General features: G+C 43.3%; 1 protein-coding gene across 5 annotated transcripts in view; it reads left to right on the top strand.

Annotated features, from left to right (window-relative positions):
- LDAH (lipid droplet associated hydrolase) overlaps positions 1 to 20,316 on the top strand; it is a 150,406-nt gene that overhangs the window by 110,101 nt on the left and 19,989 nt on the right. The gene's annotated exons all lie outside the window — the stretch shown is intronic.

Genomic DNA, 20,316 nt, shown 5'->3' with positions numbered 1-20,316 from the left:
CGGGTGGATCGGTGTTAAGCGGGAACTATCTGCCCAGTCGTTTGATTTTTCAGTGTGAAGGTTTTTCGTGCTACAGATGTATATACTGTTTGCAAGAACAACTGAAACGTGTACTGGGGGGTATTTTTACATATCTGCCATACAGTGCCTCACTCTCCCCCCGGGGAACAAGGGGAAAGAGCCAGGGTGAGGGTGAATAGGATATATGTGTCTTTGTGGGGATGAGAGACTGTTACTGAAATGTTTTTTCATTCATTCAATTGTATTTATTGAGCGATTACTAATAATAAATAATAATGGTGGTATTCGTTAAGCGCTTACTACGTGCAAAGCACTGTTCTAAGCGCTGGGGGGAGATACAAGGTGATCAGGTTGTCCCAAGTGGGGCTCACAGCATTTTACAGTTGAGGTAACTGAGACACAGAGAAGTTAAGTGACTCACCTAAAGTCACCCAGCTGACAAGATATATACAGAAATGTTGTGGGGCTGAGGGTGGGGCGAGTAAAAGCTGCCGGGATTAGAACCCATGACCTCTGACTCCCAAACCCGGGCTTCTTCCACTGAGCCACGCTGCTTCTCCATGCTGATTACTGTGTGCAGACCACTGTACTAAGCGTTTGGGAGAGTACAGTGCAACAATAAACAGTCACGTTCCCTGCCCGTAATGAGCTTACATTCTAGAGTGAGGGAGACAGACATCAATACGGCAAATGAATAAAATTACAGATACATACGTAAGTGCTGTGGGGCTGGGACGGGGGCAAGAGCAAAGGGAGGGAGTCGGAGTGACGCAGAAGGGAGTGGGAGATGAGCCAAAGGGGGACTCAGTCTGGGAAGGCCTCTTGAAGGAGCTGTGGCTTTGAAGGAGAGTAATCGTCTGTCGGATTTGAGGGGGGAAGACATTCCAGGCTAGAGGCAGGAGTCAGGGTTGGGTCAAAGTGGAATGGCACCTCTCCATAGGAATCCCATCGGATTCTGTAGGAATCTCCAGTATTCATGCAGAGAACTGTGGCAGGGTAACCCTTCCGTCACTAGGATGGGAAGCTCGCTGTGATAGAGATGCTGAGACCTGGCTCAGCCTGCTGAGAGCCAGCTGTTTCATTCATTCAGTAGTATTTATTGAGCGCTTACTATGAGCAGAGCACTGTACTAAACGCTTGGAATGGACAATTCGGCAACAGATAGAGACGATCCCTGCCCAGTGACGGGCTCACAGTCTAATCGGGGGAGACGGACGGACAAAAACAAGACAACATAATCACCATAAAGTTTAAACGAGAAGGAGCGTGGCTTAGTGGAAAGAGCCCGGGCCCGGGAGTCAGCGAACGCGTGGGTTCTAATCCCGGCTCCTCCACTCGTCTGATGTGTGACTTTGGGCAAGCCGCTTAACTTCTCTAGGCCTCAGTTACCTCATCTGTGAAGTGGGGAATAAGACTGTGAGCCCCTCGTGGGACCACCTGATTACCTCTACCCCAGTACTTAGGACAGTGCTTGGCACATGGTAAGTGCTCAACAAATGCCATCGTTATTACCATTATAAATAATAAACGGAATGTGTTTAGCTGTTTATTGCTTTATTGTATTCTCTCGAGTGCTTAGTACAGTGCTCTGCACACAGTAAGCTCTCAGAATGGATCTAAGGTATTGTTCTACGAGCAGGAATCCCAAATAAGAGTTGGCTAATGTGGGCAGGAAAGATTTCCATTGGCCACACAGCTACGGCATCTCATCCGCACCCTCCCGTGGCTACTTCCGCCGGATATGACCCGTGCATTTTTGCGCACGGGTTGCACCCTTGTCTGCCTGCCGACCTGCTTTTGTTGCATTTCGTGTCCGAGCAGGAACTTTACTAGCAGGGAAGAGAGAGTGCCAGTGTTCCAGGGCAAATGGCCATCACTATCATCAGTTTCTTCGCAGAAGCTCTCAGGGAATGCACACTGACACATTTGTGCTCCCACAGTTTCAGATATTGGAAAAGTGGCACACAAACTTGTAATTCCTCCTAATCTAAGGGCTGGGCAACTAGCTTGCCGATCATCAGCATTTCTCTTCAAAATCAGGCCCGATGGAGGGTGAGAATCGGGAGCAAGCGGGAAAAGTGACCGATATTCCCTGTGCACTCAAGATGACTCTCAGCCAGACCCATCTACTTGGAAAATTAGTGGAAAATTAGCCCCAGTGGCTGTATTAGTATTTACTGAGCACCCGCACATGGCAGAGCGCTGTACTAGGTGCTTGAGAAGTACAGAATAAAGAACTCACATGTCCCCTGCCTTCGTGGAGCTTAGAGTCCGATGGAGGAGGAAGACATAAAAACATTTACAACTAGAGTTGTCCAAATAAATAAGTATATATATATTAGTGCTGAGGAGGGGTATAAATAAGTTCATAAAGTGTCAGGGTAGGCTGATGGGTTCAGAGTGAATCTGAAGTCATCCTTAAGTCATTATTAAATTGAATTTTTCAATCGTAATAAGAATTATGGTATTTGTTAAATGTTCAGTATGTGCCAGGCACCGTACTAAGCGCTGGGGTAGGTACAAGCAAATTGAGTTGGACACAGTCCCTGTTTGTTCATTTTTTCATTCAGTCCTATTTATCGAGTGCTTACCGTGTGCAGAACACTGTACTAAGGACTTGGGAAGTACAATTCGGCCACAAATCAATCCCTACCCAACAATGGGCTCACAGTCTAGAATGGGGGAGACAGATTACAAAACAAAACAAGTAACAGGCATCAATAGCATCAATATAAATAAATAGAATTATAGATATATATATATATACAAAAATAATAAATAATAATGAATTATAAATATGTACATAGTGCTGGGGGGCCGGGAGGGGAGTAGAGCAGAGGGAAGGAGTCGGGCCGATGTGGAGGGGAGGAGGAGCAGAGGAAAAGGAGGGCTTAGTCTGACCATCATTTTCTAAAAGCATTGTGGACAGGGATTTGTCCTGGGACTTCAGTTCTTAGGGTGTTTCAAGCACGGGGTAACGTGTCAAGCGCTGCAGGAGATATATTTGCCTGAGATGCACCACGGCATAGTCGACAGAGCGTGGGCCTGGGAGTCCAGAAGGTCGTGGGTTCTAACCCCGGCTCCGCCACTTGTCTGCTGTGTGACTTTGGCAGTCATTTCACTTCTGTGGGCCTCTGTCACCTCCTCTGTAAAATGGGGATTGAGACCGTGAGCTCCACGTGGAACGGGGACTGTGTCCAACACGATTGGCTCGTATCCACCCCAGCACTTAGCCTGGCACCTAGCAAGCAGAAAGTCACACAGCAGACAAGTGGTGGAGCCAGGAATAGAAATCTGGTCCTCCGACTCTCAGGCTGATGCTCAAACCCTTTTCCTCTCGCTTCAGATCTCCCAAGCCGTAGCTCACCCATTCTTCAAAACCATCCTGAATCAAGTAATCAGTCCCGGAATTTATTGCATGCTCATCCCGAGCGGAGCCCTGTATTAAGCATTTGCTGTAGAGTTGACAGAAACAACGCCTGCCCTCAAGAAGCTTACAAAAGCACCTCTTCCAAGAAGTAGCACCTCCCTCCATTCACTCCCCCAACCCAGATCATGTCATGCCTGCACTCACCCTTATGTGTTTATCAATTTATAGATTCTACTTCTTTATTCACTCATTCATTAATCTGATTAGCTTTCGATTTTCTAGCTATTCCCAGTGGTACCTTCTTACTTACTCCTGCTCCCACTCTTTGTAATTAATTTGTGGAGAAAACGGAACCACATTTCAGGTAGAGATCACATCTTCTGCTTTTATTGCATTCTCCCAGGCTCTCAAGCATAAAAATTAAGGTTCAAAGAGATGAATTCATTTGTCTAATTCACACAGTGAATCATTGGCTTTGCAATGATATTGGAATAATGCCCTTTCTGTACCCAGAGGAAAACTAGGCTTTCAACAGAGCCAATGGGAAAAATCCCAGCTTCAGGAGTGGGACCTCAGTTTTCTTCTGGGCCTTTCCTCTGGACTTCCCTGCCTCCTTTAGAAAATAAACTTATTTTATGACTGGTGACCTCTGGTAACCTGGGGGAAGTGTACGTCATCAGCAATGGAATTTATTGAGTACTTACTGTGTGAAGAGCACTGTACTAAGCACGTGGGTGCGTATAATCCAACACAGTTGCGAGCTGGTACTCTGCCCATAACAAGCTCACAGTCTAGTTTATAGAACTGAGCTCCTTTGTTTACTTGGGTTTTTTCCTCCTTTTTCCATTTGAGTTAGAGCATTCTTTTCATATATATGAATATTCTTTAAGATTATCTCTTTGAGAAATTAAACATTAAAAATTTTCAGAATAAACGATGTTCCTAAGACACAATTTGTCAACACTTGAAGTCTCCAAATTGAGTGATGTGTAAAGCCCTTCTGTGGTAGTTGAGTTGTTATGCCATCAGGAGGGAAATGTAGCTCGGAGGATTGGGTAAATTATCCAGATTCTCTGAGTTTATACAAATAAGAGAAGACCAAATGAAATGATTTTCCTACTAGAATATTTGAGGTTTTTAGCAAATTATACAGATTAGAAGAAGAAGAAGAGATTATACAGAGAAATCACTAGAAAAAGTGAGTTCGTCGTCGGGACACTTGAAGTTGAATTGTGCACCACAGTTGCAGATCTTTTGGAAAATTGAAATCGTGTTCCGAACCCGAGGCCGAAACTAAATTCCAGTGGCCGAAATGCATTTTTCATTTGTCACTGCCACCGTAAATCCTAATTGTTCAATTCTCCTTTTATATCTCTCCCACAAATTTCTCAAAAGCAGATTAACAAGGAGGCGCAGCCCTTCACCAGGCGGTTTTGTAACAGATAGCTTAAGAAAAAACAAACACAGTAGGTTAACAAAAATGTATTGGCTCAACAGTGCTTGGCACACTGTAAGCACTTAACCAACTCCACAATTATTACAATTTGGCCTGCTCATAGAAGGCTCGGGTAGAATAGAAAACAAGGGAAGGCAGCATGGTGATCAAAACCTTTTATCGTGCAATAAATTACCCTGAGTTAGAAATGTTCTACAAAGGAATTTCTTTCCTTTCTCACCGAAACTTGTATTTCAGCACATTACAAATATGGGTATTTCATTTGGCCCTAATCAAATAGCTTGTTTGGTATTATCGTAATTGTCACCGAAGTTATTTTCATAGTGATTAAGAGCAGGAAAGATTGCAAAATTTTCCTGTAGAGTAATGTATCCTTTGAAATAACCTAATCTGCCAGCAATTCTTTACCACATCCAAATCTCAGTCATGTTTTCTTCTCCCTTTGGGCATGCTGGGAGGAAATGATATTTAGAAAATCATTTGTTACGCTACAGTCCTTACTGTTGATTAGAGCAGCAGCATGGCGTGGTGGGTAGAGCACAGGCCCGAGAGTCAGAAGGTCATGGTTTCTAATTCCGGCTCCGCCACTTGTCCAATCTGTGCCCCTTGGGCAAGTCGCTTCACTTCTCTGTGCCTCAGTTACCCCATCTGTAAAATGGGGATCGAGACGGGGAGCCTCATGTGGGACAGGGACTGTATCCACCCTGATTTACTTGTAGTACAGTGCCTGGCACATGGTAAGCACTTACCCAGTACCAGAATTATTATTATTATTAGCCTGTGTTGGAATGAGGAGGTTACTATGGTGCCGAAGTGTATTTTTGGGACTTCTAACTGGGAGCTAAAACTCAGATTTTCAATGAATAAGGTGCTGCCTTTTTTAGGGTAAATCATGGTAACTAACTACTACGCAAGCATCCTAAATTATCTGTGTAAGCAAGCATCCTAAAACAAGGATTGCTAAATGTAAGCAATGGGAAGCATTTGGGAATAAAACACAAAGATAAAATCGTCACAGACTCAGATGTGAAGCATCTTTTCCTTTTTGAACACAATTCCAAGCAACCCACCCACTCACGAAATTATGCTGATGAAAGTAAGTGAGGTGAAAGCTTTCCCAAACCTGCTTGCTGCTACATTAGCTCTGCTCCTTTCTCATGGTGGATCCCTGGTCACATTAGGGTCAGTGAGAACAAGATCCCCTGCCGTACTCATACTCAAATGTGCCCTGGGATCGGAGACCTTTCCGGAACATTCGAAAGGTTCCAGTTGTTTTCAAGTCTGAAATGATTCTTCCTTGGAAAAACGCAGGACAGCAAAGCAGTCGGTATCTCGATAGGTTAGGATTTATTGTCCACCAGCCCGACTGGCAAACTTCCTCCATTTGTTTCTGTAAAGTTTCCACAAGACCACAGACATTACATAATGGGTAAACAGCGCAGATCTTTTTAGAGAGTCGGGCCTGTGGGTCAGAGGTTAACGTCTGGATGACAGTAAAGATACAGATAAGCACAATAGCAAGAAAAGCCACAGAATGGCCCAGAAGTGAAGGGTTCATCCTTTGTCATCTTGAACCTGGGCCTTTTCTTGAGGAATCTTCCTTCTGTTTGGTTGGCCTGTAGGCGATTAAGGGCGAGGCAGCATTCTATATTGTTCCGCAGCCTAGAAATTATAGAAGCAAGATCTGTTTTCAATAGAAGACACTGCCTTCTGGTGCACTTTATAAAATTCCAAAGAGCGATGTGATGGTATTCAGCTAATTTTCAGTTGGCTCTTATCTTATCGAGAAGCAGCATGACTTAGTGGAAAGAGCCCGGGCTTGGAAGTCAGAGGCCTTGGGTTCTAATCCTGGCTCCGCTACTTGTCAGCTGTGTGACTTTGAGCAAGTCACTTAAATTCTCTGTGCCTCTGTTACCTCATCTGTAAAATGGGGATTAAGATTGTGAGTCCCACGTGGGACAACATGATTACCTTGTATCTACCCCAGTGCCTAGAACGGTGCTTGGCACACAGTAAGCACTTAACAAATACCACCATTATTATTATTATTTTATGTCATTTGATTCATTTTTCCAGAACGGAGCCCCACGTGGGACAACCTGATTCCCCTGCGTCTACCCCAGCGCTTAGACAGTGCTGGGCATATAGTAAGCGCTTAACAAATACCAACATTATTATTACCAGCTCTGTTGTATTGTCCTCTCCCGAGACTTAGGGCACTGTTCTGCACACAGTAAGCAGTCCATAAATACCACTGATTGACTGGAAGTGAAATTTGGTTCCAGAAGCACAAAAAATAGAAAATCAGAGACTGTCTTATGGTAAATTACTCTGAGATGAGACTCTAGGGTTCATTTTCTGGCCCTATTGTCAGTTCCCTTCCTGTCCATGGGTAACTTCCAAAAGTTAACTACACTCAGTTTTCTTATAACACACAAGTCATTACAAAACCCTGCGCTAAGGAAAATTTGTACTGGAGAATTTAGATTGACCCAGGGTAAGCCCGTGAGCACAAACTGTTTCTTCTGACACCACGGTTTGCCGAATATAAGTAGGCTCGCTTTGCAGACAAACCTTCACAGATCGGCTATTAATGTTCTAGCCCAAATGCACGGTGAAACATGCACTGTAGCCGAACTAAGTGTCATATTAAAATGGACATCTTTATATTGAGGATGTTGATTTATTGATTTATGGTTTACGTTGGCGTAAAAATTATGGAAATCTTTACGTCGACTACTTACAATCTTTTAATAGTCCAAATCTTCATCTTTAAGGTTTGTTTGTTAAAACAGTTAAAATGAAATTTCATTATACTCTTGTAAATATGAACCTTCGGAAAGCAGGCAGCATCACTTCGGCCAATATATATATACACCTATATATGTGTGTATCTATATATATGTTTAATGTCCTCATTATCACCAGTATTTATGAAGCACCTTATGCTGTTTAGAACATAAAAGTTGGAAGCAAACAATAGAAGTAAAAACAATTCTGCCCTGGAGAATTTACTTACAGTTTAGCAGGGAAGTTAATCTGACACAAGATGCAAGCATAGAAGAGCTACAAGTGTAGGTGCCTAGATGCAAATGATAGTCAACCCATCCATCACTGGTATTTGTTGTGTACGTACTGAATACAAATCATTCGTTAGGGCTTGGGAAAATAGAACAGAAGTAAAGCACACCTTCAAAGCACTTACAATGTAATAATAGATGATTCAGCCATCCATGTCATCATCATCATCATCAGTCGTATTTATTGAGTGCTTACTATGTGCAGAGCACTGTACTAAGTGGTTGGGAGAGCAGAGAATTAGCAGACACGTTCCCTGCCCATTCGTTGGATGGGCAACCCCAGGAGGTTTTTGAGGAGCGGGGTGATGTGTCCTACACATTTTTGTAGAAAAATGATCCGGGCAGCAGAGTGAAGTATGGATTGGAGTGGGGAGAGACAGGAGGCTGGGAGGTCAGCGAGGAGGCTGATGCAGTAATCCAGGGGGAATCGGATGAGTGATTGCATTAACGTGGTAACAGTCTGGATGGAGAGGAAACGGGGGATCTAATCAATGTTGTGAAAGTGGATCCGACATGATTTAGTGATCTACCTTCTCTCAGTTCCTGGTCCCTGAACCAGAATCTGCCACCCTGGGCATCCCCGATGGAGGACACTCGGGACTAATAGCCCCCTTCCCCTTACCCCCGCCCCCACGCCCACCCCACCACACACCTCCCAGGCACTTGTCCCAAGTCACCTGACAGCCCAGCCCCGGAGAAAGAAAAGTCTGAGCCCCCAAATCAAGTGATTCCAAGCTACCCCCCAGAGCCAAAGGAAAATTGTATCTGTGTGTGGTGGGGGGAGAGGGACAGAAATGCTCTCTGGAGCTTAAATGAATAAGAAAGTCAAATCTTTACAAATATAAGGGATATAGGTAAAGAAAGAGAAAGGTAGGAGAGAACTTTAAATGCAGTGGGCCAATGTTTCTGGAAGATGCAAAGAGAAACAGGTAGCTTTTGGATGGTTTTTGAAGAGAGGAATAGCACAGAAATAGTCTGGAATAATTCCCTGAAAAAGCCCTCATTTTTCCTATTTGCCCACCCCTTCTGCATCACCTGTACACTTGGGTCTCTACCCCTTAAGCACTTAAAATTCACCCCACCCCAACCCCACAACACATATGTACATGAACTTACACTCTCCCATGTTCTCCCATCTGTAATTTATTTTAATGTCTGTCTCTCCCTCTAGGCTGTAAACTCCTTGTTGCCTGGGATCGTAGCTACCCACTCTATTGTATGGTACTCTCCTGCGCTCTTAGTACAGTGCTCTGCACACAGTGAGCGCTCAGTAAATACCATCGATTGATAGATTGCGACCTTGTGGATCCCTGACAGATTCAAACCACAAAGAACCTAAAGGCTCCCTCAAGTCAGAACCTCTGACCTCATTCATTCCAAATGACTTCTTTGCAGTATATTTCTATATTATCAGGCATTGTGACTGCTCTAGAACTATTCAGTCATTATCTGAGCTCTTACTCTGTTCGGAGCACCGTACTAGATGCTAAGGAGCATATAATAGATATCATACATGCCTTCAAGGACCTTGTAATCTAGTGGGGGAGACAGACTCTGAAATGCATTAGAGACTGGGGAAAGCAGTAGGCTATAAAAAGATGTACATAAGTGCTCCAGAAAAGGGGGAGTGGAAGAACCTAAAGTAGGTGAAGTTGAAGCGGTGGGGAAATAGGGTAGGGAGATGACATAGTCATATTATAATATTATTCTATGTATTAAGTGCTTATTCTATGTCAAGCACCGTTCTAAGCATTATGTTAGATACAGGTTAATTTAGGGCAGGGATTGGGACTGTTTAATGTTGTATAGTGCTCTCCCAAGTGCTTAGTACAGTGCTTTGCACACAGTAAACACTCAGTAAATACACTTATGGTTATGAACAGCACATCAGTACATTCTCAGGGTCAAAGAAATTGATCAGTTATACATCTCAATAAGCATAATTGCCCGATCAATTAGAAATGTAAATATTTGCCAGCAGTCAAAAATTGATGGATGCAAAGTTTTTGGTTTAAGTGGCATCATGAATAGGGACAATTATGGGTTTTTTTGTGTGTGAATATGATAATATTTAATTGTTTAAATTCATAATCTTTTAGTAATGGTGGTACATCTCAGCTTTGCTGTTTGAACACATAGGTTAGTTAAATTGTTTGCGTTTATTATCTCTTTAATTGTATACGAATATTGTTTTGGTCACTTTTTTGAAGCTTGGGAAAACATATAATGCACATTTACTGCATTTCCTGTAGGAAACTTGGATTTGCTCCATTCATTCACCCCTCCCTCAGCCCCACAGCACTTATGTATACATCTGTATTATTTATATTAACGTCCGTCTCTCCCTCCAGACTGAAAGCGCGTTGAGGGCAGAGAACTTGTCTACCAATTCTTTTATACTATACTCTCCCAAGTGCTTAGTACAGTGTTCTGCCCACAGTAAGTGCTCAATAAATACCACTGATTGATTGAAACTATATTTCATTTAGTTTTGAGCTTCATGTGGTGGTGTTCCCCTTAGCCTCTGTTTTCATGCAACCAATAAGAACGCTGAGCAGGGGGATTTTGGTGGGTAGTGCTCATGAAAGCATAGGCATATTATTGTTAAATAACTTTTTTTTTTCTAATTCTTGCCTCCAACCATTGCTCTGTATAGAATCTGCACCGCTAAGCTTACTGTGTTGGTTTAGGTTAAGTTGGAACTTTCACTATTGAGCAGATTTTAGAAGTTGATATGATAAATACCAAGATTGTGTTCTTTATTCCACACTAGTTAAAATATTTTGATTTCAAGGAACATGCAAACTGGTCACCAAGCCAAAGCAAACATTTAACGTTTTCCTAATGCAGTATTTTTTTTATGTTCTTGCTTCAATCAGCCCTGATACTAAGTGACTTGTTCAGTTAGGACCTCTGAACACTAAATGAGAATGCTCTTGGCCAGTACCGGTAGAAAATTTCTTCCCCTTAGGAAATTACACTGCTGTTTGGTATTGTTATTTCTTACTACTGTGTTTTGAGCTTCTCTGAGGAAAGACAGAGCTAAACTTTGTTGGGTGGAAAGGAAACTGGTGTTGCACTCATCTGAAGAAACTTTACAAAAGATGGGCAAATTACTATGCATGTAAGGGGTCACATGAAGGCGCGTTCCCAGAGGAAGATGTACTTTCAAAACCTGAAAACCATTCCTTCCGGATCATTTCAATTTGACCTGGATAATCAACCTACCTACATATATGAAGCAGCACGTAACTGGTGATTAATTTAGACAAATTGAAATTAGGGCAAATGATTTCCAAAATAATGTAGGAAGCATATATGTACGAGGCTTGTGTTTCCCATCTCAGAGAATACTTTTCATGCCTCACAATCTGAGCAAATCTGTGATTCCCTGGGGAAGAAACAATTCAGTCTCACCGGCAGCTTAAAATCAGAAACATCATGTTGTTTCATATGAGCAATATGTTAAGTGTGATATGTTGTCATTATTATTATTATTATAGGACAACTCACATATTATTATAAGATGATAACTCACAATCATTGTCGTCATTGTTATAAGACAGTGGATAAGTAAGAGAGAGCGGGTGGAGTGCCTTTAAAGCCGATGGCCAGTAGGTTCTGAAAGGTTTTTGAGGAGTGTGGAAATGAGCAAAATGAAGTTTTAAAACCTGATCCAAGTAGAAGAGTGAAGTAAACTGATGGAATAGTTATAAATCAAGGGTAATGATCTACCTCTTTATCAAGCTGTGAGGCAAGGGCCAGGGAGAAAACCTTAAGTAATGTGAATTATTGGAGGGCAAGTAAACCTGCTGTTTCCCCTGGAATGGAGGTCATAACGTGGGTGTGGAATAAGAAATTTGAGGACTTTACTGTTCCATAGCCTTGGACAAATTCCTAAACTTGAGTTGGAAATAATCTTTGAAAATCCATGAAAATGCCAACATACCTTTTCTGGGTCTGAGTAACCTAACTATCTCTGGAAGAAAAAGCGGGAAGCAGGCTGGACCAATGGAGTGACAGGAAAGAGAAGCAAAAAGAGATAAAACAACCGACGTGTCTGTGGCTTGCCCAAGGTCACACAGCAGACAAGTGGCGGAGCCAGGATTAGAATCCAAGTCCTCTGACTTCCAGGCCCGTGCCCTTTCCACTAAGCCATGCTGCTGCTTTTTGAGAGCAGCTATATTAGTGTAAGCCTTGATGCATACTGTCGAAACAAAGGGGAGGTAGGAGTTTCAGGAATGGGAAGATTGTAGTGTTTTCAAGAAATTTTGCTTGGGAAGGGAAACCTGGCAAAAAAGACTAATGTAAAAGGATTAAGACTTGGTAGAGGCATTCAGATATCCTAGGTGAAATGTCAGTGTACTAACATATCCCACACATAACCCTGTTATGTTTCAGCGTGGCGAAGTGGAAAGAGCACGGGCTTTGGAGTCAGGGCTCATGAGTTCGAATCCCAGCTCTGCCACTTGTCAGCTGTGTGACTGTGGGCAAGTCACTTAACTTCTCTGTGCCTCAGTTCCCTCATCTGTAAAATGGGGATTAAGTGTGAGCTTCACGTGGGACAACCTGATTCCCCTGTGTTTACCCCAGCGCTTAGAACAGTGCTCGGCACATAGTAAGCGCTTAACAAATACCAACATTATTATTATTATTATTATGTTCCTTGAAAACGAGTTTGTGTCGTGAATAGTTGTGTTGGTTGGTTGTATCCATAGACTTAACAGGTCCTCCGACTCCCAGCCTATGCTCTTCCCCCAGACCACACTGCTTCTCGAACTAATTTGAAGAAAGAGGAATTCAGGAGTTTTAAAACTCCCGCTCCCCTTCCCCATCTCTCCCATCCACGGTGGCACTGGAGGTGGAGCCAGAGGAGCAGCAGGTGACGGGTATGAGAGAGGCCCCCGCTGCCACCGGCTCCCCAAAATCCCCGTCTCCACGACACCGTCTCACTCCGTTCGACCTGAGGGAAGGCAGCCGGAGGGAACGTTCTGTTGGCTGCTGGATTTCTCAGGGGTCTTCCCCCAGCAGCTGAGCGGCTGGAGGGGCCGCTCCCCCGCCTCAATCAGGGCCGTGTCCGCCTCTCTGGCAGTCCCCCGGGACACTGGGATGCCTGTCGGTGAGCAACCGTCCGGGTGTTGGATTGGTGAGCACTTAAAGGGAAGAGCTGGGGACAAGAGCACGGGTGTTGTGGCAGTCCAGAAGGGCAGCGAATGATAGGTGACAGTGAAGACAGTGAAGCAGCATAGGCTAGTGGATAGAACACGGGCCTGGGAGTCAGAAGGACCTGGGTTCTAATCCTGGCTCCACCACTTGCCTGTTGTGTGACCCTGGACAAGTCACTTCACTTCTCTGGGCCTCAGTTACCTTATCGTGGGACTTAAGACTGTGAGCCACATATTGGACAGGGACTGTGTCCAACCTAAGTGCCTTTGTACAATGGCTGGCCCATGGTGAGCACTTAACAAATGCCCCCCCAAAATCATTTTTAAATCAATCCCTAGGCTCTTCACTCTAAATTCAGCTTTTCCAGAAGAAGCCTTGACTTTTATGATATGTTTAATGACAGTTCTGAATTGTTTTTATGTCAAAGATTTCTTTTTGGTTTTGGATAACAAGAGAGCTGCTGGTTTTTACTATTCCTGTTTGTCATCCAAACTCAAACCACTAATAAAGGAGATATCAACCAATACTTACACTGTGGCCTGTCAAAAACAAATGTACTGCAGGACCTCTGTAACTCTGAGCGTTCAGTTAATGCTGTTTATGACTAAATAATTAATGTCCAAAAAGTAAATTTTGTTTACAATATTTTGATTTCTAAAATCTATTTACAATTCTGCTATTCTAACGGGAAATAGCTTACTTGATTCTTCCTAACCATGTGATTTTTAATTTGCCCCATCCCTTTAAGTGGAAACTGATAGGAATATCTTCTTACAAACCTTTTCTATTCATATGAGCAAATGTACATCTTCAATCGGTAAATGGTATTAAGCACTTTCTAAGTGCTGGGGAGAGTACAGTAGAACATATTCCATTCTCAGAGCAAGCTAGAGCTTGATAATGATAGCAACTTGTATCTTTTCTTAAGCACTTGCTATGTGCCAAGCCCTGTACTAAGCATCAGGGTAGATCGTGGCCTAGTGGCAAAGGCACAGGCTTGGGAGTCAGTGGTCGTGAGTTCTAATCCCGGGTCCGCCACTTGTCTGCTGAGTGAACTTGGGCAAGTTACTTGACTTCTCTGGGCCTCAGTTACCTCATCTGTAAAAATGGGGATTAAAATATGTGAGCCCCACGTGGGACAGTGTGATTACCCTGTATCTACCCCAGCGTTTAGAACAGTGTTCAATACATAGTAAGCATTTAACAAATACCATAATTATCATTATTATTATACAAGAAAATCAGGTTGGATACAGTTCCTGTCTCACATTAGGCTCACCGTCTAAGTGGGAGGGAAAGCAGGTACTGGATCCCCATTTTACACCTGAGGAAATAGAAGCACAGAAACGTAAAGTGACTTGCCCAAGGTCACACAGTGGGCTGGTGGCAGATCCAGATTAAAACACAGATCCTCCGACTCCCAGCCTTTAATTCACGGTGAGAATGATGATTCTTTTCCATGAGCACATAATTGGGTCAACTGACCGTATCCACAAAGTGCACACCTCCCAAACTTGTTATTCGATCTGTGTGACTCGGAACCTAACCCTGGTAGGATGTTTTCTTATAGACTTTTGCCTGGGAAGAAACCCAAAATTGCCAAAAAAGAAAGCAAGTAGATGGCATTCTGTCGTTCTCATTGAAGAAACATCAGCAGCCTAGAATTTTAAAGAGTAGGAAGATCATTCATTCATTCATTCATTCAATAGTATTTATTGAGCGCTTACTATGTGCAGAGCACTGTACTAAGCGCTTGGGATGAACAAGTCGGCAACAGATAGAGACGGTCCCTCCCGTTTGACGGGCTTACAGTCTAATCGGGGGAGATGGACAGACAAGAACAATGGCAATAAATAGAGTCAAGGCAATAAATAGAGTCAAGATCATCATTCCATCAGTTACCTAAATCTCACCACGTGTATCTCTTGTTAAAGAACCCAAAGATTGTAAGCTCCTGGTGGTCCAGAAATGTGTCTACCAACTCTGTTATGCTGTATTCTCCAAAGCGCTTAGTACAGTGCTCTGCACACAGTTAGTGCTCAATAAATATCATTGATTGAGATGGGACTTGGAGAGGCGGTAAGGTCTGAGTAGGTCCTCTGTGAAAAGCACCCTGACCAATCAGGCTGGAAATTCCAATGTGTAATTCTGCTGAAACACAAGAGAAACGTAGATGAACTGTACCTGGCATTTCCCTATTTATTTGTTTAAAGGAGGGTCGGCTTTCCATCAGCAAATAAACAGGACAACGTTTTAGGAAGGAAAGGATTTAGTTGCCAGGAAATGTCGGGGTTAAGAGAGGACAGTACTAGCAAGCGTTGGAGATGTACTTTTCCTGAACTTTATGGCTGATTTAAAAAAAAAAAATTGTTAGTATGCAGAAATCCAACTTGGCATCAAGGAGAGAGGGAACAGAAAACAAGGATTCCGGTAGGAAAACATGTGCTTTGCCATGACAAGTATCTTTAGATGAAACCTTTTATATTTTATAAGACATTTTTCCTACATGAGTCTCCAGCAAGTAAGTACGGAAGAGTGAAGCGGATATTATTTTTTAAAACATTTGGAATTAACAGATTGGGAAAAGGAAATCTGAAAAATGTGACCCTGTGTGCCCAACTTTTTATAGCCTTAATAGACTTGGTGATGTTGGAAGGTGAAGAAAGCTATGTTGCTTCCTTGTTACTCTGTTTATTATTGCTAACATTAAAATGATTTTTATAAAGTTTGTGTTACTGAATTAGTTTTATGATTTTACTGCTGTCATCATCTAATAATATTTGTTAAGTCTTTTATGTTTATGGCACTGCCTTACTCATCCTGTGTTATAGTACGGTAACTCAGATGAACGAGGGTCGGACTTCCAAGGACATATATTAAAGAGGTAGATTTAAGCGGAGCCATGGATATAAGTACAAATACGAATCGTTTAATGCCATTTCAGGATTCTTTTATTTTGTTCGACTTTGGCCCTTTCTTAAAATACTCATTTCGGAGGCCTGCTCACTTTTAGTTCATTTTTGTATATCATTAAATTATAAACTCCTCGAGGGCAGGGAATAGATGTCTTGTTATTGTTATTCTCCCTGAAGTGCTCAGCTCCATCTTGACCACTCAGAATAACTGATTTCACCACAGCAGAAGCAACCACTACACAGGGTTATAGCAAATAGCAAAGCATTGGTCAGAGAACACTGCTTTTCCAACAGTACTGTTAATCACCGTCTCTTCTTCAGTGAGCTGTTTCACTCACACGAAAAACAACGGAACAGATGATGGAGAACAGAACAGTTAGGTAAATGGGGGTCGTTTGGTAGATAGTCATGAAGCCTACAGGCCAGGAGCTTTATTTGATGAGTGGCAGCTAAAAGAAGCCATTTTTGAGGAATGGATTATCACGATGAGCTCTGGACAGATCATGAATCCCTAATTAATGTCTAATCTCCCCACTTTGTATCCCCACAGCGTTTCCACATCACTGTAGCACATCTTTAAACTCCATCACTTCCTCCTATCTGTATTGATTTTAACATCTTTTATCCCAATGAGCTATTTCATTGGCCTTCCCGAAGCTTTTAGTCAGAGCTGTGCAAACGGTAGGCACTTATTAAATGCTATTGTTTGAATGAGATCGATGCTATAGAAACACGCCTCTTGGTGACATGTTAGAGGAGAGGACAGAGGTAGGAAGGCCGATGAATAGGCTCTTGCAGCAATCCATTTAGGAGGTGCTTAGAGCTTGTACTAGGTACGTGGCCATTGGAGCGGAGCAAAATGGTGGGATCTGTGAAGCATTACTGAGGCAGAATTGGCAAGACTTGAGGTCAGATTGCACGTGGGCCATAAAAACAGGTCATCTGAAATGACTTCAGGATTTATAGTGTGAGGAACAGGAAGGATATGTTGACAGGGAGAGGAAAGTTAGAGTGAAGGAAAGAGTGTTTTGGAAATTTAAGGTGGAGAGCAGAAATATAAGAGGAGATGTCCCGAGACAACAGGAAATATGAAATTGGTGGGAAAGTAAAAGTTGGGAAATGGAGTTGTCGATTTGAAATTCGTCAGACTGGTGGCTTTGGATGTTGAAACCCATCTTTCCCTGTGATTATTTTCTCTCCCACCCAACTGGATTTTCACGACCAGGGCCGGGGGGAGAAGGAGGGAGAGAAGCAGCATGATGTAGTGGATAGAAGGGCATGAGTTCTAATCCCATGGGAGTAAGAAGGTCATGGATTCTAATTCCGGCTTTACCACTTAGCTGCTCTGTCACCGTGGGCAAGTCACTTAACTTCCCTATGCTTCAGTTCCCTCATCTGAAAACAGGGATTAAGTCTTTGAACCCTGTGTGGGACAAGGACTGTGTCCAACCTGATTCGCCTTTATCCACCCCGGTGCTTACTAGGGTGCCTGTCACACAGTAAACGCTTAAGAAATACCACAATCATTATTATTATTATTGAGTACCGTAATTATTATTCGAATTTCAGTCGGGTCAATCAGTAAATCAAATTTATTGAGCCCTTACTGTGTGTGGAGCACTGTATTAAGCGCTAGGGAGAGTACAGTTTAGTAGAGTAGGTAAACACGTTCCCTGCCCACAAGGGGTTTATAATCTGGAAAGGGAGACAGACATTAAAGGAACTTATAGATTTGTACAGAATTGCTCTGGGGATGAGGATCAGGTGAATAGAGGGTACAAATAGTGCAGGAGTGAAGCAGAGGAGAAAGGGAGTAGAGGAAATGAGAGCTTAGTAGAGGTCCTCTTAAAGGAGATGTCAATTGAATAAAGCTTCGAAGGTGGGGAGAGTGATTGTCGTGTTTGAAGGGAGAGGGTGTTTCAGGCTAGAGGCAAGACATGGGTGAGGGATCAGCCGTGAGATAGACGAGATCGGGGTACAGTGAATAGGTTGACGTTAGCAGAGTGAAGTGAGCGGGCTGGGTTGTGATAGGAGAAGCAGCGTGGTAAGGTAAGGTGGGAGCGGGGAAAGGTGAATGGGTGCTTTATACCCTCCCAAGTGCTTAGTACAGTGCTCTGCACAGAGGAAGCACTCAGTAAGTACAATTAATTGATAAAGCCAGTGATAAGGAGTTTCTCTCTGATGTAGAGGCGAATGGGCAACCATTGAAAGTTCTTGATTTGTGGGGAAACATGCCCTCCCTTCTAGACTGTCTAGACTAGTCTAGACTCCCTTCTAGACTTCTGCCCCCTTCTAGAGTGCAAGCCCATTTGGGGCAGGGATTATGTCTCTTTATTGCTCTGTATACAGTAAGCACTCAATATGATTGAATGAATGAATGCACTTAACTTATTTTAGAAGAATGATCCAGGCAGCAGAGTGAAATGGGATGAGAAATGAGAAGCAGTATGGACTAATGGATAGAGCATAGCCCTGAGTTCTAATCCTGGCTCTGCCACTTGTCTGCCATATGACCCTGGGCAAGTCACTTCACTTCTCAGTGCTTCAGTTCCCTCATCTGTAAAATGGAGATTAAGACTGTGACCCCCCATGTGGACTGTGTCCAACCTGATTAGTTTGTATCTACCCCCAGGACTCAGTACAGTGCCTGGCACATAATAAGTGCTTGAAAAATACCTTAAAAAAAGGGACTGGTGGAAGGGAGGTCAACGAGAAGGAGGATGCAATAGTAGGAGCAGAATATGAGAAGTGCTTGGATCAGCATGGCAGCAGAGTGGATGGAGAAGAAGGGGTGGATTCTAGAGCTGCTGTGAAGGTAGAACTGGCAGGCTTTAATGACAATTTGAACATGTGGACTGAATGAGAGAGAAGAGTCGAGAGAGGAGTAATGCCAAGGTTATGGGCTTATGAGACAGGAAGGGTGGTGGTGATGTCTACAGTGATGGGAAAGTCAGGGGGAAGACCGGGTTTGAGGAACAGTGATAACCAGCATTCATTCAGTCATTCAGTTGCATTTATTGAGCACTTACTGTGTGCTGAGCACTGTATTAAGTGCTTGGGAGAGTGTAATAGAACAATATACAGATACATCCCCTGCCCACAGTGAGCTTACAGTCTCGTGGCGGGGGTAGGGGGGGAGGCAGACATTAAATAAATTACAGATATGTACAGAAGTGCTGTGAGGTTGGGAGGGGGAAAGAACAAAGTCATTCAAAACATCATCTTCAAACACAAAGCGTATTTATATATGCATTCGTAAATGAGTTACGACCCGACTTGGAGCATTAGATTACAGCGTCTTTCAGAGTAAGGATTCTTCCTGGAACTTTGGGAGACTGCAAACAGGTGGTTGATTGTTTAAAGTATTGGTAATGCTAATATATAGTTGTCCTTTGTGCTCAAAGACAATCCCACTGATGGTGAAGTTCACATGTCTTTCTCCCCTTCTGGTTGTAGTCAAGGAAAGTTTCTGTTTACTGCTGTATTGTACTCTCCCAAGGGCTTAGTACAGTGCTCTGCACATAGTAAGCGCTCAATAAATTCATTCATTCATTCAATCGTATTTATTAAGCACTTATTGTGTGCAGAGCACTATACTAACATTCCCTGCCCACAACAAGTTCACAGTCTAGACGGAGGAGACAGGCATCAATCCATATAAATAAAATTACAGATCTATACATAAGTGCTGTGGGGCTGGGTTTGGGAGGAGAGCAAAGAGAGCAAGTCGGGGTGACGCAGAAGGGAGTGAGAGATGAGGAAAAGTGAGATTTAGTCTGGAAAGGCCTCTTGGGTGAGATGTGCCTTCAAAAAGGCTTTGAAGGCGGTGGCGGGGGGAGAGTAATTGTCTGTCGGATTTGAGGAGGGAGGGAATTCCAGGCCAGAAGCGGGATGTGGGCCAGGAGTCAGCGGCAAGACAGGTGACATCAGGGCACAATGAGGAGGTTAGCACTAGAGGAGCGAAGTGTGTAGGCTGGGTTGGAGAAGGAGAGGAGCGAGGTGAGGAGGAGGGAGCAAAGTGATGGACTACTTTAAAGCCAATGTTGAGAGGTTTCTGTCTGATACGGAGGTGGATGGACAATCACTGGAGATTTTTGAGAGGGGATAGGTGACATGTCCTGAACGTTTTTGTAAAAGATGAACCGGGCAGCAGAATGAAATATGGACTGAAGTGGGGAGAGACAAGAGGTTGGGAGATTAGCAAGGAGGCTGATACAGCAATGTAGGCGGGAAAGGATGAGTGTATTAAACGTGATAACAGTTTGGATGGAGAGGAAATGGTGGATTTTAGCTATGTCGTGAAGGTGG

The sequence above is a fragment of the Ornithorhynchus anatinus genome, chromosome 9 (assembly GCF_004115215.2).
Source record: "Ornithorhynchus anatinus isolate Pmale09 chromosome 9, mOrnAna1.pri.v4, whole genome shotgun sequence".
Lineage (NCBI taxonomy): Eukaryota > Metazoa > Chordata > Mammalia > Monotremata > Ornithorhynchidae > Ornithorhynchus > Ornithorhynchus anatinus.
The sequence above is the reverse complement of the archived record's forward strand: the minus strand, read 5'-3'. Positions and strand labels throughout refer to the sequence as shown.